Source organism: Bos javanicus, chromosome 21 (genome assembly GCF_032452875.1).
Source record: "Bos javanicus breed banteng chromosome 21, ARS-OSU_banteng_1.0, whole genome shotgun sequence".
NCBI lineage: Eukaryota > Metazoa > Chordata > Mammalia > Artiodactyla > Bovidae > Bos > Bos javanicus.
Genome location: NC_083888.1, coordinates 27,584,071 through 27,609,939, shown reverse-complemented (window position 1 = coordinate 27,609,939; position 25,869 = coordinate 27,584,071). Strand labels below are relative to the sequence as shown.

General features: G+C 47.5%; 1 protein-coding gene across 12 annotated transcripts in view; it reads right to left on the bottom strand.

Annotated features, from left to right (window-relative positions):
- Window positions 1-25,869, bottom strand: part of APBA2 (amyloid beta precursor protein binding family A member 2) — a 140,009-nt gene that overhangs the window by 88,446 nt on the left and 25,694 nt on the right. For 2 of the 12 annotated variants that reach the window (XM_061394626.1, XM_061394631.1), the window contains exon 1: window positions 21,901-21,999. The exons of the other annotated variants lie outside the window; for them this stretch is intronic. The gene's annotated coding sequence lies outside the window, so the exon portion shown is untranslated. Of the gene's footprint in view, window positions 1-21,900; window positions 22,000-25,869 lie in introns of those variants that run through there. 12 annotated transcript variants of the gene reach the window in all.

Here is a 25,869-nt window from a genome sequence, read left to right as displayed (position 1 = left end):
CCCAAATACTAAACGATAAGTTTACTCTGACAGGTTTTACCTTATGATTGGGAAGCCCATTTATGGCAGCTTGAATCATATTTGTAGATCTTATTTCTTAAGCTGGGTGGTAATTACACAGATTTTCCTCTTGTTGATGTTCTATGTATTTTCTGTATACCTTGAAAATATTTTTTCACCCTTTTAAGTCTTTTGTTGCATCCTGCTCTACACACTCAATTGTCCAACTTTTCCTTTCTACCCTGGAACATGTAGGGCTGGCTCTCCTGAGTGATCAGGGGGCTGGATCCAGGGCTTGGCTATCAGATGGGGTCACATTCAAAAACCAAGGAGATGAGGATTTCCCTGGGGGTCCAGTGACTAAGATTTTGCCTTCCAATACAGGGGGTTGCAGATTTGATCCCGTAAGCCTTGTGACCAAAGAACCAAAACATAAAACAGAAGCAATATTGTAACAAATTAAATTAAGACTTAAAAAAAGGTCCATATTAAAAAAAAATTTTTTTTAATCAATGGGAAGATACATAGTTGTACACGGTTAATATACACTCTGCTTCTTGAGTCCATCTCCTGAGGGTCTATCTAGAAGCAGTGCCACCTCAATCACAATAAGCACTCTCAGCACACAGACCTTGGTCTCTAAATACCATTCTCTAATAAAAGGAACCAGGGATTCTTGGAGAAACAGTAGATTCCAGGGCTGGGCAGGGAAAATCTAAGTTGAGCCTGGAGCATCTTGTTGTAACAGAAAGTAAGGAAATACTCAAAAGACTAAAGCCTGGGGGCATGTCAAAGAAACACAGGAGCCAACTAAATGAGCTTCCAATGATCAAAGCTCAACAACTTAGGCAGCAAAATAAATAATGTAGGACTGCATTATAAACCAAAGTATAAAATAAACATTCATGAGTCCATACTGATACAAATAAAATTTGAATAAATAAATCAGTAAGGGAAAACAGACAAGTCTCTGATACAGAAAAGTTCTACATAATTCATGTAGATATTTTCCTGTCAAGGAGGTTGAACATGACTGCCCACTCCTTAATGTGGACTGTTCATCTGACTGCTTTCCAGAGCAGAGTGTGGAAAAGGCAACCCCTTACAGAAGAGAAACCAGGCAAAGACTACATCATCCAGTGATCAAGGCCAAGGTCAGCAGTGATCCATCATGGTGACAGCTATACCTCTGCCACAGGTTGAGAATGGCTCTTCACCTCTGTGGTCTTTCTCCCCAAAACCCCAAATCTAGTCTAACCATAAGTAAAACATCAGATAAGCTGAAATTCAGGGAAATTCTACAAAATACCAAGCCTGCTGCTAAGTCGCTTCAGTCCTGTCCGACTCTATGCGACCCCATAGACAGCAGCCCACCAGACTCCCCTGTCCCTGGGATTCTCCAGGCAAGAACACCTGGAGTGGGTTGCCATTTCCTTCTCCTGTGCATGAAAGTGAAAATTGAAAGTGAAGTTGCTCAGTCGTTTCCGACTCTTAGCGACCCCACGGACTGCGACCCACCAGGCTCCTCCGTCCATGGGATTTTCCAGGCAAGAGTGCTGGAGTAGGGTGCCATTGCCTTCTCCGAAATACCAAGCCAGTCCTCCTCAAAACTATCAAGGTCATCAGAAACAAGGAGAGTCGGAAACTGTCCCAGCCCAGAGGAGGTTAAGGAGACAAGATGACTAAATGCAATGCAGGGTCCTGCATGGGATCCTGAGACAGAAAAAGGACATTAGGTAAAAACTAAGGCATAAGAGGGCTTCTCAGGTGACGCTAGTGGTAAAGAACCCACCTGCCAATGCAGGAGATGTAAGAGATGCAGTTCGATCCCTGGGTTCGGGAAGATCCCCGGAGGAGGGCAAGGCAACCACTCCAGTATTCTTGCCTGGAGAATCCCATGGACAGAGGAGCCTGGCGGGCTACAGTCTATAGAGTCGCAAAGAGTCAGACATGAATGAAGTGACTTAGCATGCATGCATCAAGGACATAACAGCACATGAGGGTGGCCTGTGTGATGAGTAGGGTCTCCGGGTAAATCTCTGAACCTCTACAAGCCTCAGGCTCCTGCTGTGTTCAAACCAACCCAGGGCTGTTTTGAAGTGGATTCAATGCTCAAACACCCCCGAACACAGGGAAACACTATATACGGACATCACCATGCTAACTTCTCCCCAGCACGTAGAAACCCAGATTTCCATGCACCCATCCAGAGAACTGTGCTCCCTGGCACCTCATTTGGCTATGCAACTCATTATACTAATTATTCTTTAAATCTGCGGATGTTCCTTGAAAAGCTGCTTTATTTATAAACAAGTTGCCTGACAGCAAACCTTGGAGCAGAAGTATTAGATTCAAAAGCCGCCAATTCAAACATCAGCAATTCAGAGGAAAAACCATAAATGGCCTAGCACCTAATCCCAGTGCTGAATAATAAATCCATCATTAGCTTGCAGCAATATCTACGACCAAGATTTCTAATCTCTGGAGGCAAGTTTCTAAGGCAAAAACAGCTCGGATTTTAAGGCACATTTTATGATGCTATGGAGCCAGGAGGTCTGGTCCCAAGGCGGCTGTGAGGCCAAGTCTTTCCATCCTCAATGGTGAGGCCAGGCTATCGGACACCTTGCTGCCCGGCCACGGAGGTGGAGCTGGTTGGAAGAAGTAGAGAAGCCTGCAGAGCCCAGGCTCAGGGCAGCTGGCTCCTCTCGAGGCTGGGGGCCAGTTCCAGAGGCCTGGGTCTGGTGCAGGAGAGATAGCGGAGGGGGAGCGATGACCACTCCCTGATGCTCTAAGGAGAGAGCACAGCCCCTCAGGAACAGCCCGGTCCTCTCTGCCTCTGCACACACATCGGGCCATGCCCTTGAGGATGGATGGGCAGTCAAATCCCCAGCGGCGCAAACACACGAATGGGGTGCCCACTCATCACTCCCTGGGGAGCTGCCGTGCATTTCAGCAGATGTTTCCTGCTAACAGCGCCGTGTGGATTGTTCCCGAAGAGCAGCAGGCAGAACACTCACCTCCCAAAAGCTGCCAGCACACTGAGGCAGGGGAGAGAAGGTCTGGTGCCCCAAACAGGCTCCCATTATTCACCACAGCATCCCCCCACCAAGTGGGTGAGCGAGGCAGGCAGAGGGGGCCAGTGGATCCATAAAGAGCCCATGGGCTTGCCAAGCAAGGCCTTTGGGTTTGGAGTGGGAAGCAAGAGAGATGGTGGATGGAGTGAGGGGTGCAGCCACACCCAAGGAGGGGTGAGGGAGATTGGGCAGCAGATGAGATCCCCGGAAAAGCTCCCCCACCACCAGTGTTCTGGGTGGGTCCTTCAGCATCCCTGTGCTATGCTGAGCCAACCCAGGCCCACTCAGCCATCCGACGTGCCAGGGGCCACGTAGCCAGGATCCCAACACAGCCAACTACACCATGACCCAGGGGGAGTTTCTGAAAAACCTGACCATGAGCAAAGTCTACCCACCCACCCAAAGCAGTGTCTCAGGGACTCACGCTGAAGTTGAGAATCCACAGCATATCTAGGGGCCTGAGAACAGCAGGGACTCTGATGTACACCCCACCTTCCCTGGGAGACACAGGCCCTGCGTGGGCACCTCCAGGCAGCTCGGCCTTCCTTGTTGTTGTTATTGTTGTTCAGTCATTCAGTTGGTTTAGACTCTTTGCAACCCCATGGACTGTAGCATGCCAGGCTTCCCTGTCCTTCACCATCTCCCAGAGTTTGCTCAAACTCATGTCCATTGAGTCAGTGATGCCATCCAACCATCTCGCCTTCCTCAGGCTGCACCTGAGGCCTCCTCCCACCCTCTTCTTTCTGTCTGACACTCTCCCTCCCCAGCTTCCTTGCAGGCTGCTCCCTCAACAAGGTTCACACATATTTAATCCTGCCTTAGGTCTGCTTCTCAGAAGACCTGACCTAACCCAGTTCCTTCCAAGAAAGAAAACAGAATAAAAAACACACACGCAAAAAAAAAAAAAAAAAACTTCAATACACCCTTAGAAAGCACAGAGCCAAAGACACAAGTCTATTTATGGATAAATTTACAATAAAAGTTCTAAGAAAATATGAGAGACAGTGACTACTGTCGCAGGAAGGGGAGAAGTTTACACCCCTAGGACCAGGCTGGCTGCTCATTCTCATGACTTCTACAATTTCTTTTAATTTTTCACTACCAAAATAAACTTCATACAAAACAACAAAGCATAAGACAAATAATTTAGCCTAATACATGACTATTAAACACCCTGGTAACCTCAGCTTGGTAAGAAGACAGATTGTGCCAGCCACCCCTGAGGCTGCCTCGATGCTGCTCAGAGACCAGGCACCCACTGTGTGCACCCTGAACACCTCGACTGTGTGGTCATCACCGCCTCACTTCTCCTTAACCATTTTCCACTGAGCACCCAGCCCTCAACATTGAGTACGTTACCTTCAACCCATCGGCTTCTACTGCTCTTTTTGTGTGTGTTAGTCACTCAATCGTGTTCAACTCTTTGTGACTCCATGGACTGTAGCCCACCAGGCTCCTCTCTCCATGGGATTCACCAGGCAAGAATACTGGAGTGGGTGCCATTCTCTTCTCCAGGGGATCTTCCCGAGCCAGGGATCGAACCCAGGTCTCCAGCATTGCAGGTGGATTCTTTACCGTCTGAACCACCAAGGAAGCTTCTTTGTACCCTTGCAGTTTATTCACCACAGACACTGAGTCATTTGTTGGAGAGCATGTCCCCTGACTGAGATTTTGATGACTGTCCCTACAGCTGAGGAGAACATCGTCCTCTGTCCTCTGCCCTCCAGCAGATTGGTGGTGAGAAATTGGATTCACGTTAGAATTTGGAGGCAAACAACTTCCCTGGCAACGTGGTGCCCTTCCTCAAGAGGCAGGAGCTCCAGACGCCTCTTTCTGCTACATCACCTGGCATCAGTACCACCACCCAGGATGTCTGTTCATGCAGCCACATGCTGGACCCCTTCTGAACACACACCCCTTCTGAAACTCCCTCACCTGCCACTGGGCTGCCCTGCTATAGCTCATACAGGAAAGCAAGATAAACAATTGTCTTTTCTGTTATTTAACAAAGTTCAAAAAAATCATTCTCCAAAGGTGAGCAATTAGGTTGTTTTGTTTTTCTTAGTATCATTCAGAAATCACAGAAAACTCTAATTAGAAAAGATATATGCACCCCAGTGTTTACTGCAGTGCCAGTTACAAAAACCGGGACAAGGAAGCAATGTAAGTGTGCATCAACAGAGGATTAGATAATGAAGATGTGCTACATATACACAATGGAATATTACTTGGCCATAAAAGGAATGAATAAATGAGACTTGGAACAACATGAATGGACCTAGAGATGATCATACTAAGTGAGATCAGACAGAGAAAGAAAAATACCATTTGATATCACTTATATGTGAAATCTAACAGTGATTCAAACTTATTTACAAAACAGAAACAGACTCAAAGACATAGAAAACAAGCTTATGGTTACTAAAGGGGAAAAGGAAGAGGGATAAATTAGGAGTTTGGGATTACTATTTAGACACCACTATATATAAAATGGATAATCAGCAAGGACCTCCTGTACAGCACAGGGAACTCTACTCAATATTCTGTAATAACCCATAATGGAAAAGAATCTGAAAAGGAATAGACATATGTACATGCAGAACTGAATCACTGTGCTGTACACCCGAAACTAACCAACACTGTAAATCAACTATACTTCAGTTTTTTTAAAACAAAGAACTCCAGATTTAAACATCTTAAATGCATTTCAATCTGCTGCAGTCTTTCCTCTTACTGATGTTCTAACTGTCCCATCTTTGGTCTCTGCAAATCCCAGGTCCTTTTAATACCATCCCAGTGAGTCTGAAGGTTTCTCTTTGACAAAATGTTCCAGGTACAACTTGTACAGTTTCTATTCTTGACCCAGAATCCGGGTCAAGACTGAATTTCAAAACTGAATTTCAAGACCACCATCAGGGGCCTGGGTATCTTCCTGCTGTTGGCAAAGCCACCATTTCCAGGCCTCTCTGGGCAACACAGCTGGTTAGAGGAGCTAATGTTTAATGGGAAGAGAGTCTCAGTTTCACAAGATGAAAAGAGTTCTGAACATGTATGGTGGTGATGGTTGCAAACAACATGAATGTACTTAATGTCACAGAGCCGAACACTTAAAAATGGTGAAAAAGGACAGTTTTATGTTGTGTTTATTTTACCATAGTTTTTTAAAAAGCACTGAATATAACTGATTTATACAATTTTCACACAACAGTAGGATACAGATTCTATTCAAGTTCCCACAGGCTATAAACTAGGAGACACTGGAACATATCCAGGGACATAAGACAAAGTGCAAAAAAATTATGCTGAATTGGTTCATTGTGCTTTTCAGGTCTATTATATCCTTCTACTTCTCTGTATATTCATTCTACTAATTATTGAGAGTTTGATACTGAAACCCCAGCTAAAAAATCTTAATTTATCTACTTAAAAAATAATTGTAATATATAGTAAAACTATATGTAACTTTGCTCTGTATTTTCCAAGTATCCTGTAAATGTGTTATCATACTTTCATAATTTAAAAATTAAAAAGGAAAGAGAGAAAAATAAATTAAAAGCACTGAAAAATTTTTTCAATAATCAAGTCCCACACAAAAGTCAACAGTGACCAGGAAATCCAGATGGTACATAAACACTTCTAACAGACTCTTGTTCACTAGTGAGCAACAGTGGGTGAGGATGAATTAAACTTGTTTCAGTGCTACTTTTCAATCAACTTCAAAGACTTTAGGACATAAATACATCATTCAGCCCTAACTATTTAATATGGAAAGCTAGACACTGTGAAATTAAGGCAACATCAAGGGTGCTATGATCTAAGAAAGTTTAGAAATCTCTAAACTGGTGGATCCTAAGGAAGGTTCCGGTTTCTTCTAATCACAACTAACTCCATGGCTGTATAATTTAGCAATCCCACTCCTGGGCATATATCTGGAGAAAACCATTCTTCAAAAGGATCCACGCACCCCAATGTTCACAGCAGCACTATGCACAACAGCCAGGATATGAAAGCAACCTAGATGTCCACTGAGAGATAAATGGATAAAGAAGATGTGGTACGTATACACAATGGAATATTACTCAGCCATCAAAAAGAATGAAATAATGCCATTTGTAGCAACACAAGGGACTTAGAGATTATCATGCTAAGTGAAATAAGGTAGACAGAGAAAGACAAATGCCACATGATATCACTTGCATGTAGAATCTAAAATATAATGCAAATGAACTTCTAGATGTTCAAGCTGGTTTTAGAAAAGGCAGAGGAATCAGAGATCAAATTGCCAACATCTGCTGGATCATGGAAAAAGCAAGAGAGTTCCATAAAAACATCTATTTCTGCTTTATTGACTATGCCAAAGCCTTTGACTATGTGGATCACAATAAACTGTGGAAAATTCTGAAAGAGATGGGAATACCAGACCACCTGAACAGCCTCTTGAGAAACCTGTATGCAGGTCAGGAAGCAACAGTTAGAACTGGACATGGAAAAACAGACTGGTTCCAAGTAGGAAAAGGAGTATGTTAAGGCTGTATATTGTCACCCTGCTTATTTAACTTATATGCAGAGTACATCATGAGAAACGCTGGGCTGGAAGAAGCACAAGCTGGAATCAAGATTGCCGGGAGAAATATCAATAACCTCAGATGCAGATGACACCACCTGTATGGCAGAAAGTGAAGAAGAACTAAAGAGCCTCTTGATGAAAGTGAAAGAGGAGAGTGAAAAAGTTGGCTTAAAGCTCAACATTCAGAAAACGAAGATCATGGCATCTGGTCCCATCACTTCATGGGAAATAGATGGAGAAACAGTGGAAACAGTGGCTGACTTTATTTTTGGGGCTCCAAAATCACTGCAGATGGTGATTGCAGCCATAAAATTAAAAGACGCTTACTTCTTAGAAGGAAAGTTATGACCAACCTAGACAGCATATTCAAAAGCAGAGACATTACTTTGCCAACAAAGGTCCATCTAGCCAAGGCTATGGTTTTTCCAGTGGTCATGTATGGATGTGACAGTTGGACTATAAAGAAAGCTGAGCACCAAAGAATTGATGCTTTTGAACTGTGTCATTGGAGAAGACTCTTGGGAGTCCCTTGGACTGCAAGGAGATCCAACCAGGACTAAAGGAGATCTGTCCTGGGTGTTCATTGGAAGGACTGATGTTGAAGCTGAAACACCAATACTTTGGCCACCTGATGCGAAGAGCTGACTCATTGGAAAAGACCCTGATGCTGGGAAAGATTGAGGGCAGGAGGAGAAGGGAATGACAGAGGATGAGATGGTTGGATGGCATCATTGACTCGATGGACATGGGTTTGGGTGGACTCCAGGAGTTGGTGATGGACAGGGAGGCCTGGCATACTGAGGTTCATCGGGTCACAAAGAGTTGGACACGACTGAGTGACTGAACTGAGCTGAACTGAACTGAACTTACCTACAAAACAGAAAACAGACGAGGAGGTAGGGAAGGGATGGAGTGGGAATTTGGGGTTAGCAGATGCACACTATCATACATAGGATGGATAAACAGCAAGGTCCTACCATACAGCATAGGGAACTACATTCAATATCCTGTGATAAACCATAATGGAGAAGAACATGAAAATAATGTATTTGTATTAATATAACTGAGTCACTTTGCTGTACAGAGAAATTAAGACAACATTGTAAATCAAAAAATACATCAATAAAATTTTAAAATCTTAATAGTAATAACTCCCTATCCTCTGTGGTTTCAGGACAGTGGCTCAGTTTTACTGAGATTTATGTGCGGGACCCAGGATGATGTAGCTCCAGGACCTAGTGCAGTGCCCTCTGGGGAGCAGCCCTCCCGGGGCCCGCATGCTTTATCCATCCAAACAGCAGTGGGCAGAGCCAGGCAGCAAACCCACTGTGTGACATGTGAGCCCAGCCATGGCAGAGTTGCCTGGAGGGGATGCCATCCTGCGGAGGCCAGTGCACCTGAGCTTGACCATCTGGACGCAGCCTCAGACCCCAGCCCACGCAGCTGGGTAAGGAGACAGAATGTGCCAGACAGATCCCAGCCCAGGTCCCCCGCATTGACCACACCCCTTGTGACACCCCTGCAGGCAGGACCCAGCTGTCCCCTTGGCTGGGCACACTGGGCACAGGCTCAGATGGCCTCGAGGCCAATGCCCGGCACACGCAGGTGTGTCCGTGTGCACCAGAGTCTGCTCTCCTGCAGGCACAGCCAGGAGGAGCTGAACAGCACTTGGCCGTTGATCAACTGCCTCCTCTTTCTGCATAAACATCCCTGTCAGATGCACACTGCCATCACGCCCATTTCACAGATAGGAAGGAGGGAAGACGGAGGTTCAGAGAGGTGGAGGCTCCCAGGGGTCACCAGAGTCAGTAGTCTGACAAGTCAGGATCTGTCTCCATCTCTGGTCCCTCCATCCTAGCTCTGCCACCAGTTCCCCACCCCCACTGCTACCTGCCCTGACTCATCATCACCTGATCCCCAACCTGCCCCCACCCAGGTCCCTCTCTGCTTCTCTTTCACTCCCTTTGGCATCCACCCACCAGCCCAAGGGCTCTGTGAACACTGGCCACTCCCGCCCCCTCTCCGCGCCCTGGCTCTCGTCCCCAGGCGCTGAGCTGTGGAGAGGAACTCAGAAGGCATTGGGTGTCTGGCATGTGCTGACCCGTGGGTGTGATTACCTTGTGCTGGGAACTGCCTGGGACCCCAGGGACGAGGTGGCCTGTGCGTTGAGCCATCACCCACCATGTTGACACAGTCCCAGGACTGGCTGGGGTGCTCTGCTCTCCAAGGCACAGGATCCTTCTCCTGCCAATGCTTTTGTGTCCCGAGGGAGGGGAACCCCAGCCCCCAGCCCCTAGCACAGAACCAACGTGGAAGGTAACAGAAGACCAGCTGCCTGAGGCCCAGAGACCATGGCTTCTACCTGAAGCATCTTCCTCAAGAAAAAACTGTGCATGGAGGGTTGGCAGAAAGACAGCCACACGGCAAACCTGGAGGGGCCCGGTCAGGACACTGCATCCCCGTCATACATGGGGAGGTTCCAGCAGACCCACGAGGATGGCTGCCAGAGATGCCAGGATCTCTGCAAAACCAAGTTCTCTATTTCCAACTAGACTGAAACACCTCCCAGGAGGAAAGCACTTCCCTTCATTTCCCTACAGGCAATCAAATAAACAGACAGCAGGCCAATATCAAGACCTCCAAACTGACCTGAATGCATGCCATGCACAGCAGATCCTGGTCTGGGAACAGAGACTCCTGCATCACGTGGGGTTAACAGAGCCATGCTCTGCGTGAACTAATGAAGCTTTAAGATTACACAGGGAACTTACAAAACAGAAGCAGACTCAAAGACTTAGAGAATGACCTTATGGTCACCATGGAGAAGGCAGGGGTGGAGGGATAGATTGAGAGTTTGGGACTGACATGTACACATGGCTTTATTTAAAATGGATAAACAACAGGACCTATTGTACAACACAGAGAACTCGGCTCAATGTTATGTGGTGGCCTAGATGGGAAAAACATTTGAAAAAAGATACATGTATATGAAGAACTGAATCACTGTGCTATACACCTGAAACTAACACAACAGTGTCAATAACTCTACCCCAATATTAAATAAAAATTTTTAAAAATCGTATAACAAACCATAATGGAAAAGAATGTAATAAAAAAAGAATACATATATGTAGAACTGAGTCACTTTGCTGTACAGCAGTAACTAACCCAACATTGTAAATCAACTATCCTTCAATTGAAAATTTAAAAGCTATTACATTTTTTTTTAAAGCATATGAACTAACATGGTATCAAACTAAGCTAAACAGAAATGACTCTCTTCGCTTGGATAAGTGGGGGGACCTGAACAAGGAACACCTGGCAGGCTCCCACCCTCAGCAAAGATCATCAGGGTCTCCTGTGGGGGCCTGTCCACACGGGAATCTATCTGAGCTGGACAGAGGCTGTGAGGATTGCCGACTCCCCCACATCTCCACTCCAGCTCCTCCTTCAAGACTGCACTGCAGCCTTGACCTTCTGCCCCCTCTAGTAATGACCCCCAGGAAGGCTTCCGCCTGTGCCCAGAGAGGATCACAAGGTGGCCCTAAGCTTTGCTGGCCCTAGAATCCCTCAGGGACGATTTCAAAGCTACCTGCTGCAACCCTGAGCTGCACGTTCCCAACCTGACTGTGCAAGCAAGACATTATAGAGCCTGCAACCAGCAGGGCCACGCACCATCCACACCACACCTGCCAGAGTCCACAGATGAAGGAAGGAAGGCTAGAAGGGCAGCAGGGCCACAAGGCAAGTCAGATGACAGAGGCCCCAGGAGTCTAGGCCACCACACAGAGCTCTACTTTCCTTAAGGAGACCTTGATGTAGGGAAACATCAACCAACATAAAGGGTTTCCCTGGTGGCTCAGACAGCAAAGAATCTGCCTGCAACGCAGGAGACATGGGTATGATCTCTGGGTTGGGAAGATCCCCTGGAGAAGAGAATGGCAATCCACTCCAGTATTCTTGCCTGGAGAATTCCATGGACAGAGGAACCTGGCGGGTTACGGTCCATGGAGTCACAGAGTCAGATACAACTGAATGACTAACACACATACAAACACACACACTCAAAATCAACATAAAAGTTCAAAGCAATATGGAGTTGGAGAACTATGTCGTCCTCCTTCCAACTCAGCCTGCATGGGGAAATAGAGAAACACTGCTTTCTTCTTTGATGATGACAGTACTGGGTCTGCGTGGGGCACGGCCCTGGATGACCCACTCGACGCCTGCTGTGCCCTGTTAGGACCTCACTGTGTGAGCAGCTGGTTAGCGCAACAAGGAGGTCACACCCCCATCTTCAGCCTCCACCCCATTCAGAGGCCTGCCTCCCTGCCACCTGTTCTTCTGCTGGGGACACACCATGGACCAGCCACAGCAGCATCCACGTAGCAAAGCAGGCGTTAGCCAAGCTCATGGGATCCATGATTCCTCTTAGTCATACTCATCTGTGACTGCCATGCCCAGCACATGTCTGGGGAAGAGAAGGGGAGGAAGAAAGGCAAGCAAACAGGTTGGCTTGCTCCAGAACCCACAGCGCAGCCAGGCAGGTGTTCTTGAAAGGACTATTATGGTGGGGACTGCCTCCCCATGTCCATCTCCACTATTTTCCTTACAAACAGAACTTGGATTTTAAGGTGAACCACACCTTGTCCCATTCGCCTAGTTGGGGCAGTGTAACTAGCTTCTGGTCAAAAAGATATAAATAAGACTCCCAAAAATAACCCTTAAAGGCAGCTTGCTCAGCTTGGAGACAGATCCCTTTTCCTCACCTTTCCTCCTTCTGCTGCCTGGAACACAAATCTGATGGCTGGAGCTCCAGCAGCCATCTTGGGCCACAAGATGCTTTGCAATGAAAGCCATGTCTTAAGACAGTGGAACAAAAAGATACAAGAGGTCACTATCGATAATAATCTCATGAAGCTGCCCACCTCTGGCATTCTTTTAAGTGAAACACTAACTTCCTTCTTGTTAAAGATACTGTAGCCAGATTTAATCCTAAGGAAACGGCAACCCACTCCAGTATTCATGCCTGGAAAACCCCATGGACCTAGGAGCCTCGTGGGCTACAGTCCATGGGGTTGCAAAGAGTCGGACACGACTGAGCGACTTCTGTGTGTGTGTGTGTGTGATATAACAGAATAAGCCTTCTATTTCCCATAAAAGGTCCTATTTCCCAGAAAAGCAGATTAGGGCACTCTGCTTAGACATTCTTTTCCCTTTCCTCTGGCCTCACTCTCTGATAGAAACACTGTGACTGGACAACCCTGGGCAGCTCAGCTACCAGGTGCAACTTGGGGCAGTCCTGCAAGTGTGACCATCTTCTACACTTCTAGGGGCCTCTGGGAACAAAGCCCTGAGGCTGACAGGTGACAGTTATGAGCCACCATGGGTCCCCACAACAAAAAGACTCCCAGTCAAGGATGAGCCCACACAGGTACCCAAGAGACCATGCCCATCTGGGCCCTAGGGACTTTACTGGTCACTGCATGGCCTTTGTTTTGCCTCAGAAAAATTTCCCTCTTCCTTATCTCATCAAGATCAGCATTTCACCCACCAGTCCTCAACAACAGGGTCTACAGAACAGACAAGGATGGCTGGACTCCAAGTATGTGGGCACCTGCTTTGCACAATTAGAACATCACTAACCCCCGGTCCTCCCCCGTGGAGGACTGTGCATGGCTTCTGGTACACCTCCTATCCCCTGTGTGTTGCCCACACTCAGAATCAAAGGGCAAGCTTCGAACAGTCTCCCCCTTGCCCAAAACCCTGCCAAGTCCCCACTGCCCCAGGACACAGTCCAAGCTCCTTACCTTCATCCCCAAAGCTATAGAGAGCTGGCCACCTGCCTGTCCCACCTGCCTCCACTCCCTCACTTTTCCCCAGCACTGACTCTCCCCAAGTTCACGGGCCCTACCTGGTCCCAGGACACGGGCAGGTCTCTGCCCACCCAGAAGCCACTGCGTCCTGCGTCCCTCCAGGCTGGTCTCTTCCTGCATATGCCTCCGTGCATAATCAGTTCTTCCAGAACCTTCCCTAGTGCCCTGTGCTGCAGTCCACATAGGACCCCCTCCTTGGGCTCCAGCGTCAGATCCCAGGTTTTGGGCTCCCTGGGGGTGGGAACAGTCTGTCAGTATTACCTCCTCTGCAGAAGAAGGGCTGATACACAGCCGGGAGGGGCAGGTGCACTGGAGAAAAGTGCCCCACAGGCTGACTGTGTAACCTGTCAGCCCCACCACACGCCCCAGGCCAGTGAGCTGTGGGGTCACAGACTCCTCCAAGGTCAGCAGACATGAGGTCTTCACAGCTGAGGCTATGGACAGGGCTTGCCTTGCTCTAGACACCATTTCCCAGCAGACAGGGCCGCCCCAGGCATCCCCTCACCATTCCCTCTCTTTCTTTGTCTGAAGAGGCTTCGTTTTCATTCCTGCTGCAAGCAGGCGGTGCCTGGCCTTACTGTCCAGGACCGAAAGTCACAACTCTGCCCCTCAAGGATGTCAGTCACTGCTGCTGGGATGTCCACTGTCCTCCACCTCCAGGGAACTCTGGTCCTCCTGCCACAGGCCCCTGCAAGAAGCTGAGGCAGGTCTGCCCTGAGGGATAGAGAGAGTGTCACAAAGCCCAGGTGCAGTTCCATGGCCATAGCAGCAGGTCCCGGACCTTCAAGGTCCCAGACAGGCCCTCTGCCATCACTGCTGCACGCGGCATGGTCCAGCTGCTGTCACAGCTGTCCACACCTGCTCACCTGGGGTAGGAGTGCCTGCGCTTCGAAACCACCCTCCGTGCGACGGGGCCTCAGTGTCCCTCAGGCCTGCAGCAGGGAGGCAGGGGTCCCCGCTTCACCCTCCATGACTCTCAGGCTCCTGCCCGAGAGCAGAGTCCACCTGCCTAGCTCACTAGGCTCCAGACACAGGCAGTACCTCTGTGCCTGGCCCAGCTCAGCCTAGATGGCCCGTAAGCCGAGGTGCATCCTCAGCGATGCTGCTCATCAGCGTGTCTGGTAAAACACCTTGTGCCCGGAAGTGCCACAGACAAACATCTGCAAGCGTCACTCTGAGTCCTGCCTGGACAACCGCAGCCTCGGAAAGGACTGAGCAGGTCCCGCCTCAGGATTGGGCAGGGGCCTCCCCTCGGATGAGCCGCCCCCGCCTGGTGCTCTGCAGGATGGAAGGAGGAGGGACGGGCAGAGACCCCCCGCCCCCACCTAGGACGGCCGGTGGAAGTCAATAGGGACACTGGGGAGAGGCCCGCTGGGAGGCTGCAAAGGCCCTTGGGTCACTCCCCCACCACAGGACAGCAGACCTGGTGCATGTTGGTCATGGCAGCCACTCTCCCTCAGGCCTGCCCACGACTGGAAGGTACCCACATCCGAACCTGCCCCGGGGGCTAGTTCTTTCTCTACCCAAATGACCCTTCAGGGAGGCCCTGAACTTTCTGCTGTTCTGAGGCAATAACATGTTCTCAGTGACTTTTAGCACTAGGGGCTGTCTCATTTCAGGAAGAAAAGGGAGTCATCTTGGGCGCTCTGGAGCATCTTCCATCTCTCTGGAGCCTGGCCCATCGTGGGAGTGGGCAGTGCAGGGAGGGCCATGTGTCCCCTTTGCACAGAACTGTTGCAGGAAGGGGACCCCTTCCAGGGTCCAAGAACGGATTCTTGTCCAACACTCGGAAAGGCATCATCTGGAGGGTGGATCAGAAGGAGCATAGTGCCTCTGCTCAGTGACACGGACCGAAAGTGGTGACCTCGCAGCCTTGTGTGGTCGGGTTCAGGTCATCACCAAACAGCAGCACTGCTGCTTCAGGAGATGACTGGAGAGACACCCTCACTTTGCAAAGTTGGACAATTAAGACAGTTTCTGGAGTTTGCTGAGGGAGCATTATGCATTCCAGGAGCTGTTTCTCCCTGTGAGAGGCCAGAGTGGTCATTTCTGGGGTCTGGTGGTGCCTAAGAGTTAATTGGGATGTTGTTGTCTAGGTTTGGCTTGGAGATGAGAAAGCTTTGTGTTTCTTCAAATTAGCACTAATTTAAAATTACAATTTTAGTCTTAATTGTATGTATTTGGGGATCCCATTTAAGCCTCTGGAAATAATTGCAGGGTAATATTTTGGGAAGTCATATTAAAATGCACAGATGTTGTCTGGAGACAGGCCTCTGGGGGTGGGCAGAGCCCTGGTAGAGAGGGGTCTGGGGCAGTTTTCACAGCTGGTCCACGTCCCCTCCCCACTCCCAGTATGGCTACTGGAGGGGCTGCAGGTAGAACCCTTCTGAACTTAGTATAAACCGAACCCACCCCTCCTTACTGAATCTGGCACTGCCAGGACCCAGGAAGCCAAGGCCATGTGGTCACCATGCCACAGCCTGAGCTGCTGGAATCAAGGTAGGGGGGAAAGGGCTGGAAGGATGGGCCAGCAAGGTCCTGGAGCATCCCCTGCCCACAGGGTGCAGAGGTGGTGCTGGCAGGTGCAGGTGTCATATTCACTAGGAGCCCTTCCAAACCCTGGGGCTCTGGGTGGGCCCCATGTGAGCCCAGGCTCTGTGCCCAGGATCGGGCATGCAGTGAGGGGTCGACTGATCACAGAGGGGTTTATGATCTGAGGGTGGTCCTACCCACCCCCCCACCTTGGGAATGTCTGGGAAGAGCACAGAGGGCCTCTCCCCTCTCTCGCAAAGGATGTGGGCGCCTGCAAGCACTGCATTTGTCCTGAAGACATACCCTGAAAGCCCTTTTCCACCTGTGCTGGTGGGGCTGGAGGCTGGGCCCTCAGAAAGGTGGGGGATAGGGTCTTTGGGGCCACCGTAGCACTTCCCCCTCCTCCTAATTCCTTGTTCTACAGAATACAAGTAGGCCAATATTACCCTGTAAGTAAACAACCGAGATAAAGGCTTCCATTTGAGCAAAGAAGCGACATCATCTTTAGCGAGTGGGTGGTGGAGCCAGGCTGCCTTGTACAAGAACTCTGGTCTTTAGGAATACATATTTTTTCCCTTCCCCTGATGCAATTAGGAAAATAATATTTTTTTACACTTGCAATTAAGAGCAGAACAGATGGCAATGGTTTAAAAATCTGTTCATGAGACTTGATACTGGGGGTGGGGGGCGTTGTTGATGAGACATAGAGGACGGGGCGACTCTGTTTTTCTTGCTGCGTAGAAGGCCCACTATTGTGATCCCCAAAACAAAGTACTGGGGGCTTAAGGAAAGGGATGAGAAAGAAGGTTCATCCACAATAAGAGGGCAAAATGGCTGGCGATTTAGAAGTGACAGCAGGAAAGCCCACCTGCCTCTGTGCGGCTGGGCCCGCCCTGCTGCCCAGCAAGGCTGCAACCCCAGGACCCCCACAGCACCATTATCACCTCGTGTTCCCCTTGGCAGTGCTGGGCCATTTTCTCCATCCACTGAGGACTTTCAGAGCCTCCCAGACATGGGTTCCCTCATCTGTGCTTCAAATTTACCAAGATCACAAGACATGAGAGAAATCCTACAAATTAGCCATCACTGTGGCCAAGTGGCTTGGCTTCTTGATCACCTTGGTTTATTCATTCAGAACCGGCTGAAACCAAACTGGATCCTATAGGGCTCCTGGGCACGGAAACCTTGCTCTGTCCCCCATTTCTTGATTATAGGAAATAAGCTTCATTCAGCCCCCGTGACCTTCCCTGGGTTCCAATGGACAGGTTCAAGCAGTTGCTAATTAGGGATGGGAGAGGAGACAAGGGAGAAGCATTCAAGAAACAATAGTGCAGGGACTTCGCTGGTGGCCCAGTGGCTAAGACTCTGTGTTCCCAAAGGAGGGGGCCCAGGTTCAATCCCTGGTCAGGGAACTAAGATCCCATAGGCCACAAGTAAGAGTTTTCATGCCATGACTAAAAGATCCCTCATGACACAGCAAAGATTGAAGATCCCTGTGCTGCAACTAAGACCAACACAGCCAAATAAATGTATTTTTTAAAAGAAGAAGAAAGCAGATATTAAAAAAAAAAAAAAGAACCAGTAGTGCAGCCTTGGGGCAGGGTCCTGGTTCCTCAGGGATACACATATTATTACACCTTTGAGTTCTACAGGAATTAAGTTTCCCCCCACCCAGATGGGGGATGGAATGAGGATATGGACCCTCATGACTTCAGTTAACTAAAGCTTGGACTCTGTTGATTTTTTTGCCCCAATTCTATGCTGGATTCCCCTCTGCTCAAGTTCCCTCATGGATATGCATGTACCCTTAGCTTAAAACTTCCTGTTTTATGGAGATGCTGCTTTGGGAAAGATCCCCGGTGTTTTCCTCACTTACTGCAGGTAATAATATATCCTTCCTTCTCTCGATCTTTGGCTTGGTTGTGTCTATTGGCTCAAACCCACCAAGAAGTGAACCCAGTTTTGGGGTGACATACCCCCTCCCCCAAGGAGAAGGCAATGGCACCCCACTCCAGTACTCTTGCCTGGAAAATCCCATGGACGGAGGAGCCTGGTGGGCTACAGTCCATGGGGTCGCGAAGAGTCGGACACGACTGAGCAAATTCACTTTCACTTTTCACTTTCATGCATTGGAGAAGGAAATGGCAACCCACTCCAGTATTCTTGCCTGGAGAATCCCAGGGACGGGGGAGCCTGGTGGGCTGCCATCTATGGGGTCGCACAGAGTCGGATACGACTGACGTGACTTAGCAGCAGCAGCAGCAGCAACCCCCTCCCCCACACCTTCTCACCACACCAACAGGCTCCCGCTGATAACAGTGGGTACCAGCTGAAAGAACTCCAAGACCAGACTCTCTCTGAGACTCAGGGCTGAGAGAAGCTCAGTCTCCAGAGGGGAGGCCAAACCTAGGCCTCTGTCACCTACTTCAGGAGATACGACACACAGCCCAGCTCCTACTGCATACTCAGTCACTAAGTTGTGTCTGACTCTTTCCGATCCTTTGGACTGTAGTCCACCCAGATCCTCTATCCATGGGATCTCCCATCAAGAATACTGGAATGGGTTACCATTTCCTACTCCGGGGATCTTCCCGACCCAGGGACTGAACCTGCGTCTCTTGCATCTCCTGCACTGCAGGCAGATTCTTTACTCACTGAGCCATCGGGAAAGCCCCAGTTCCTAATGAGATTTACACAAACTCACACAAGAAAGTCCTTTTACCTCAGTTCCTACTTTCCATTATAACATATCTGACTTTCAACAACAAATTAGAAAGCATGTCAAAGGCAAAAAAAAATAATTTTTTAAAAACCCATACTCTAAAGAGATAAAGCAAGCATCCTAACCAGACTCAGATATGATACAGATTTTGGAATGAACAGACTGGAAATTTAAAGTAACTATGATTCATATGCTACAGGCTCTGATGGGAGAAGACAGCATGCAAGAACAGATGGGTAATGTGAGCAGAGCTATGGAGAGTCTAAGAAAGAATCCAAAGGAGATGCTAGAAATTTTTTGAAAACTGGTAATAGAAAGGAAAAATGTCTTTGATGGGCTCATCCGCAGACTTAATACAGCTGAGGGGAAAATCAGAGAGCTGGAAGACAGGCCAATAGAAACTTGCCAAATTGAAATTTTGCAAAAAAAAGGTCAGTCCAGGGGTGAAAGCAGAGACAGAATAGAGCATCCAAGGACCACGGGACAATATTAAAAATATAACATACATGTACATGGAAGACCCAAAGGAAATAAATGAGATAATGAGGAAGAAAACATATTTGAGGTAATAATGTCTGACAATTCTTCTAAAATTAACAACAGATACCAAACCACAGATTCGGGAATCTCAAAGAACACCAAGCAGAATAAATACTTTTAAAAGAAAAACAAGTGATTAACAGATGCGAACTATTATATATAGGATAGGTAAACAATAAGGTCATACTGTGTAGCACAGAGATCTATGTTCAATAGTCTGTGATAAACCATAATGGAAAAGAATATAAAAAATAATACACATATAACTGATTTCACTTTGCTGTACAGTAGAAATTAACACAACATTGTAAATCAACTATACTTCAATAAAATAAGTTTAAAAACAACAACAAAAACTACACCTAGGCATATCATACTTAAACTGTAGCAAACCACAGACAAAGAGAAAATCAATACATCAATGCCATTTTAGGAACTTCCCTAGTGGTCCGGTGGTTAAGAATCTGCATGCCAATGCAGGGGACATGGGAACTAAGTTCCTGGTCTGGAAACTAACATCCCACATGCCGTGCAGCAACTAAGCCCATCCGCCACAACTACGGAGCCTGCACGCTGACACTACTGAAGCCCAAGCACCCTCTAGCCCGTGCTCTGCAACAAGAGAAGCCACTGCAACGAGAAGCCTGCGCACTGCAACTAGAGAAAGCTTGAATGCAGCAACAAAGACCCATCGCAGCATAAATAAACAGAATAAATAGAAAACAGAGTTTGTCAGAGTGAATAAAAACACAAGACCCAACTGGATGCTGTCTATAAGAAACCCGTGTTAAATATAAAGACTCTGATAGGTTGAAAGTAAAGAGATGGAAAAAGATATACCATGCTAATTACAGTTGAAAGAAAACTAGAATATCAGTACTCATTTCAGACAAAGCAGACTTCAGAACAAGGAAAACCATCAGGGATAAAAAGGAGGCATTACAATGAGATGCATAATTCAGTTCAGTTCTCCAAGAGATCAAAATTGTAAATGGCTATGCACGTAACAGAGCATCAAAATATATGAGGCAAAACTGATAGAACTGGGAAGAGAGATGGGCAAATCCATTATTATAATTGGAGACATCCACATCCCCCATCAGTAACCAATAGAACAAGTAGGCAGAAAATCAACAAGGACGGTTCCCCTGGACAGCACTGCCCATCAGAATGAAATTAAACTAAAAATCGATAAAGGAAGATGGGTGAAATCCCCAAATATCTGGAAATTAAACAACATCATTCTAAACAACACATGGGTCAATGAGGAAATACCAGAAGAATTTTTTTTTTAGTTTTTTTAACTAAATGAAAATAAAAATACCACTTGTCAAAATTTCCATAGTGTAACAAAAGCAGTGCTTATCAGAAATATATAGCATTAAATGTACACATCAGAAAAGAAGAAAGTATAAAATCAATAATCTAGGCTTCTACCTCAGGAAACAAAATGAAGGGAAAATGATGCCTGAAACAAGCAAAGGAAATATCATAAAAATTAGAGCATAAATCAATTAAGTTGAAAACAAGAAGAAAAGAAAGAAAATCAATGAACCTGAAATCTATTTTATTGACCAGTTGCTCAGTCACTCAGTCATGTCTGATTCTTTGTAGCCCCAAGGACTGTAGTCTGCCAGTCTCCTCTGTCCATGTAATTTTCTAGGCAAGAATACTGGAGTGGGTTGTCATTTCATACTCCAGGAGATCTCCCCGACCCAGGGATCGAACCCATATCTCTGACGTCTCCTGCATTGGCAGGTGGGGTCTTTACCACTGGGCCACCATACTGACCAGGCTAACTAAGGGATACAAGATACAAACTACCAATACCAAAAAAAGCAAGAGGAGTCATCAACACTGATCTCATAGAGAAGGATAATAATATAACATTAAAAGGAGGATTTGATTACATAAAAGAGCACTATAAAGAACTCTGTGCCCCCAAATTTGATAATCTGGATAAAATAGACCGATCCCTTAAAGACATGTACTGGCAAAACTCACAAGAAGAGAAACAGACAAACAGAACAGCCATATGCATTTTTAAAATTTAATAAATAATTAATAACCTTCTTAAAAGAAATCAGCAGGCCCAGATGGTTTCTCTGCTGAACTGTACCAAATGTTTAAGGAAGGGATGATACGATTCTCTACAATCTATTCCAGAAATCAGAAGAGGAAGAACGTGTCCTAACTCATTCTCTGAGGCCAGCATTCCCCTAATATCACAACCTGGCCCGTCACCACCCTAACAGTAAGGAGGCAACAGCGCCACTCAGACACCCCCACCGGCAGAAGAGGACCCGGTGGGTCTGAAAGGAGAGAGAAAAGGTGACAGGACACGCATGTCTGCTCTGTGTGGCTTGTTCTCTGGGAACGCCCAGAACTCGTCTTTTTCATCAATATGTCAAAACAGAAAATAGTGAGAAACAGGTGCCACTGTCCTAGAGCTTTTGCTGGAGAAAGATAACAGGGAGGAGGCACCTGGCTGTCCACCCTGCCCTCAACGGGCACATGAGCACAGACACTGAGATGCACTGGCACGTGGGACCTGGCAGGAAGCGTGGTGACCCTACTAGTCCTACTCACCGAGAAGCTACAGGCACCCCCGGACCCTGGGCCATCCGCAGGTCAGTCCTGGCCTCGCTGTGGGCTCCCCCCACAAGAGGCAGAGATGATGGATCCTCTGGAGACTGAAATGGAAGAGCACATGGGCATCAAACAGCTGAGCACACACACAGACTTCTCGGGTGTAAACAGAAGGAAGTTCTCCAACGTGGGTGCCGATCATGATCACACACTTGATAAATTAGCTCCCTATTGTTGTTGTTTAGTTGCTCAGTTGTGTCCAACTCTTTTCGACCCCACGGGCTGTAGCCTGCCAGGCTTCTCTGTCCATGGGATTTCCCAGGTAAGAATACTGGAGTGGGTTGCCATTTCCTTCTCCAGGGAATCTTTCGAACCCAAGAATCGAACCCATGTCACCTGCATTGCAGGTGGATTCTTTACCACTGAGCCACCAGGGAAGTCCTCCAAAGGATACTCCTTAAAACAGGAAGAAGCTAACCAGACATGGACACAACCAATGAACCAGTAAAATAAAAGGTTGGTAGTCTATGTCATTATGCTTTGATCAAGACCCATAGACTATACAATGCAGAAAGTGAACCTAACTGTAATTCAGTTAATAATAATAATAGTGCATCAATATCGGCTCATCAGTGGTAACTAATGCACCATACTAATGTCAAGATGTTAATAACAGGGGAGATGAGGGGAGTAGGGGTTACAGGCCATCTGGAAACTTTCTGCTCAATTTTTCTGTAAATCTAAAATTGCTGAAATAATTACGCCTCCTAATTTAAAAAAATACGCTGATTGATATTTAGAAGGCTGAATGGAAAGATGGATATAACTGAGAAGCCGATGGGTAAACTGAAAGATGGAGCTAAGAGATTTTCCCAGAATGCAGTGCAAATAGACAATGGGCAGCAATCCCAGGGCATGTTTTTCCTGACTTTGATGACAGCCACTGGGCTCCAGGAGCATCCTTCCCTACCCCCAAGGGCTCTCTCTCTCTCTCTCTTCCCTCAAATTGGGGAGCTTTAGCAAATTCTCAGGCTTTTGGTTGTTCATCTCATCTTTCTCCAAGACTGCTTTGGGGGAGGAGGGGGGACAGCACAGGAAACCTTAGAAACCACGTCAACCTTTGCCTGGGTCCTCAGCCTCTCCCAGGCTTCCTTAGTGACTCAGACGGTAAAGAGTATGCCTACAATGAAGCAGACCCGGGTTTGATCCCTCGGTCAAGCAGATCCCCTGGAGAAGGGAATGGCAACCCACTGCAGTATTCTTGCCTGGAGAATCCCAAGGACAAAAGAGTCAGGTGGGGTACAGCTCAGAAGGTTGCAAAGAGTTGGACATGACTGAAGGACCAACACTTTCGCTTTTGACTGCTCCCAGACTGTGGTTTTCCCAGTTCATGGCCTGAGGGAAAACCACACTCTCTTTATTTAGTTATTGGTGGTGAATTATTTCTTCACTGGTTTTGACTTAAAAAAAAAAAAATTATTACTTTAGAAGGAGTCCTAGTAAAGTCTTTCAAAAAAGCAATTCTGCCTTCTCTATCAAAATTTAAATATGCATATCCTTTTACCCAACAACTGTATTTCCAGGAGGACTCACATATATATGAAATATGTGAGTATAGGGATTTTCCCTGCAGCAATCTTTTTAAAAACTGGAAGCAACCTAAATCCCCATAAATAGGAGAATGGTTAAATAAATTAGAGCAGGGCCCATAAGCTGGAGTACTCTGAGACTTTTTTTTTAAAGAGGTAGCCAATATGCACCTACCCAGAGAAATCTTAAAAGCCTAGAACTGAGTGAAAATGGCAAGTTAACTAAAAAGTATGTGTTGTGTGGGTTTCTGTATGTGTCTGCGTGTGTCTGTGTGTGTGGATCCCAGTTACAGACGCAGCAAGCCAGCTAGACAATGTATACACATCTGCAAGTCCAGGTATGGACACAAAGGCAAACAGAACAGCCCAAAAGGGCTTCCACCAGTGCTTGCCAGCACTTCCTCTGTGGGCAGTGGCATGGACACAGGAGACGAGGCCACGTGGGCATCGCTTTTACTCTATTATACACATGCTTCCTCGTTGGATCTTTTACCAAGGCGCATTTCTCATCCTGCAGCATTCAGATGAAACCCACAGTCTGTGCGTTCGAGAGTTTCATATTCTGGCTGGGAGGTGCTGGCACCAAGAAAACCGACCTTGGGGAAGGGCAGCCAGGAGGGAGGGAAGGAAGCAGGGCTTCCCACGGGGGTGGGGGAGGAGCACACAGGCACTCAAGATTCCTCAGGAAGGAAGGTCACCCCTGGGCAGCAGGGATAAGAACACACATAGCCCAGAGTCCAGGAACAGAAACACAGGGCAGGCAGGCAGGGACCAGAGACAGGCAGCACCCTCTACCGCTCTAGATCCAAGCACCTGCAGCCCTCACACACCAGGTCCATCATCCTGCTGCCCTGCCCACCCTTCGGCGTTCCCCAGAAAGGGCAGGGATGCTGTCCCAGGAGGGGTGGACCCGTGGGATTTAAGCTTGGCCTCTGAGCAGGTGAGCAGAGCCCACCCCTATGTCTGGAAAGTCCTGCCTTCAGTCCTGGCCCATAACACAGCAAACTGCAATGTAAAACATCCAGTTTATACGGGACAAAACTCAGCAGTCCTGCCTCCAACAGTGCTAATATGCTGGGTACCAGAACACTAGCTCCATGGCACATGGCAGATGGTGGCTCGGTCACTGTGGAGTGTGGCGCGTGGTAGGTGTTTCAGAAGCACTTGCTGAATGATGGGTTAATGGATACATGGATGGATGTCACATGTCTTTGAAATCTTACAAAACACCTAACATACATTTTAAAAGTAAATGCACACACAAGATACTCAAGGTACCTCTGAGCAAAAAGCCCAGAGAACAATGGATAAAGATCCAGAGACACTGGGACCGAGGGCCCATCCTCTGACATCCCTGCAAACTGGGAGGACTGCCCTGTAACCATATGAGGGTGCCCAGATGAAGTGAAGCCACCCCCCAGTCCCCAGAAATTGAAAGAGTAAAGAGAAACAGCTTCCAGAGGGTGCCAGACGGGAGTACCCCACCCACCCAGCTACCCAGCCTCCTCACCCACGCTCGCCTGGGTCACTAGCCGTCAGCTGGAACTCGGGCTTCTTACGCAGCTTCACCTCTGCGATGCTGGGCGGTCTAGGGTTGGACGTGAGTTGTGAATGAAGCCGGGAGCCTGGCCCGCCCCCTCCCAGATTCCAAATCCTTGTGTCCCTGAGGCCACAGCTTCTCCCTTCAGACTTCAAAGAGCAAAGGACAGATCTGCGCATAACCCATGCTTCCTAATCTGGGGATATTCTCAGAAATAGCAAGCCTCTTCTCTGGCCCTTCCTGGAAATAGCCTGGCTCTTACATGTGACAAAAGGATGCAAAGTGGTGTCTCCGTGATCTGAATATGAACACTGGAAATACTTCCAGGTCTTCCAAATGGCAATAAAAATATTTTAAATAATTTAACGTCAGGTCCATTTAACAGAATTCGAGATAGCTCAGGCAAATACATGAGGAGAGGAAAGAGAGGAGCAATGAAAAATTCTAATGGATACAGCGATATAAGTAGGACTGAGGGGAAAATCACTGCATAGCCACAGAGGATTCCCAAAGACGACATTCTTGAAATCTCTTTTAAAACAGTATGATCCTAGCATCCCACAACTCCAAAATACTCTAGCAAAGCCTGTCTTCAGCAGCTTGCAGAAAACATGCATGCTCATTATCTTCCTTGGAATGGCAACAACAAGGGAGCTCTGATTCTATCTTTCCAGCACGGGAACTGCCAGGAGTCTCCCATGCGCACCGCTGACAGCTCCCTTTCACATGAGAAGCAGTTGTTGTTGTTCAGTTGCTCAGTTGTGTCCACCTCTTTGTGACCCCATGGATTGCAGCACGCCAGGCTTCCCTGCCCTCCACTATCTCTCAGAATTTGCTCAA